Source organism: Bos javanicus, chromosome 24 (assembly GCF_032452875.1).
Source record: "Bos javanicus breed banteng chromosome 24, ARS-OSU_banteng_1.0, whole genome shotgun sequence".
Taxonomy (NCBI): Eukaryota; Metazoa; Chordata; class Mammalia; order Artiodactyla; family Bovidae; genus Bos; species Bos javanicus.
This window is the reverse complement of record NC_083891.1, coordinates 27,209,684-27,211,534: the sequence shown is the minus strand read 5'-3', so window position 1 is coordinate 27,211,534 and position 1,851 is coordinate 27,209,684. Positions and strand designations below refer to the sequence as shown.

At 34.9% G+C, this 1,851-nt stretch overlaps 1 non-coding gene across 1 annotated transcript; it reads left to right on the top strand.

Annotated features, from left to right (window-relative positions):
• Positions 1-477: 477 nt before the first annotated feature.
• Positions 478-582, top strand: LOC133237907 (U6 spliceosomal RNA). Its single transcript, XR_009733415.1, has one exon. It is a non-coding gene; the product is annotated as a U6 spliceosomal RNA (small nuclear RNA).
• The last annotated feature ends 1,269 nt before the right edge of the window (positions 583-1,851 follow it).

The window sequence follows — 1,851 nt, the reverse complement described above, 5'->3', positions numbered from 1 at the left end:
AGGATTTAACACAAACCTTCACTTATGGAAGAAGCATTTTTTTTTTCTAAATAGATTGCAACTAATGTCATATAAAAGTACTTTGCAGCAGCTCAATGAGCATCTTTTCAATTGTTATAAATGGATTTTTCTAACTCTTTCAAACTCCTCAAATAGGAAACATGTATAAGTTATAGTTTGTAATAATAATCAAAGGTAACTTGAGCATGCAGTGGGAATGCAGTAAGCCAGATATCAGTAGACCTTGTTCTTAACTAGGTCTTTTAATTTATTTTCTTATAAACAAGGACAAACAAGGGCGTGGGCTCACATTTCATATTTTCAAGACAGTAAAAGTAGGTACTGCTCTGTCTACTTCAGTCAATATTAAGAAGGATCAAATGAAAGACCATATAAATGTTCATTTATAATCCTTTGTGTTGGTATGTCAGTTAAATTATTAAATGAAAGAGTGTAGAGTTCCTAGTTTTCAGATGAATAATGGAACGTTCCATTGTGCTCACTTCAGCAGCACATATATAGAGATTAGTATGGCCCCTGTGAAAGGATGACTCTCAAATTCTTGAAGCAGTCCATATTTTTAAATATATAGCCAATGGGAATTTGCTCTGAACTCAGGGAACTCAAATAGGGGCTCTGAAACAAACTAGAGGGGTGGAATGGAGAGGGAGATGAAAAGGAGGTTCAAGAGGGAGGCCTATGGTGATTCATGATGGTGCTTAGCAGAAACCAACAAAATTCTGTAAAGCAATTATCCTTCAACTCAAAAAAAAAAAAAAAAAAAAAAGTAATCACTTTCTCAAGGCCATATAGATAAATAAACAGTACCAAAATCAAGAATGGATATATGGTCAAACACTAAATTCCACTTAGATCCAAATTGTGGTATTCACTCATTATTTTCTTTAGTGCCACTTCCTTTCAGAGAATGTGTGATACTCTGTGTGATAAAGGAGTATCACACATTTTTTCCAGAGGAAAAAATTGTTATTCAAATATTTTACTATAAAATATTACCTTCCAATTGTTTTAGTGTTACATTTTGTACTTTTCAAAATAGTGAAGTGCCTCCTTTTTGTACAGGTAAGATACTTGCAGTATATTAGTCTGGTATGAAAAAGTGAAGCATTGTTTTGTAAATACTGAATCTATTTCCCTTACCAGTTAGTATTTAGTGCTTTTAAATTGATTTAAATATAATTTTACTTTTTTAAAAAAAATTACAAATCCTTTCCAAACAACAGGACATAATTAATCCAGAAGTTATATTTTTGTATGCTTATGGCATTTATCTTTTTAGGGCCTAATTAACATCAGACTCAGAGAAAGCAATGGCACCCCACTCCAGTACTCTTGCCTGGAAAATCCCATGGACGCAGGAGCCTGGTAGGCTGCAGCCCATGGGGTCGCTAAGAATCGTATACGACTGAGCGACTTCACTTTCACTCTTCACTTTCATGCATTGGAGAAGGAAATGGCAACCTACTCCAGTGTTCTTGCCTTGAGAATCCCTGGGACGGGGAGCCTGGTGGGCTGCTGTCTATGGGGTCGCACAGAGTTGGACACAACTGAAGTGACTTAGCAGCAGCAGCAGCAACATCAGACTAATTATTTTAGGGATAAGGCAGTAATAGAAGCTGCTATAATCTAAGGAGCCATGATATTCTAAAGCACAGAGTTTATATTATTAGAATAATGGAATGATATATACACGCCCAGATGACTGTATAAGTATATAATCAATGCTCTATTACATAATTTGAATACATAAAATATATACATTTCTGCATCAATCACTAATCGTCAGGGAAATGCAAATCAAAATCACAGTGAGATATCATGTTATACCAG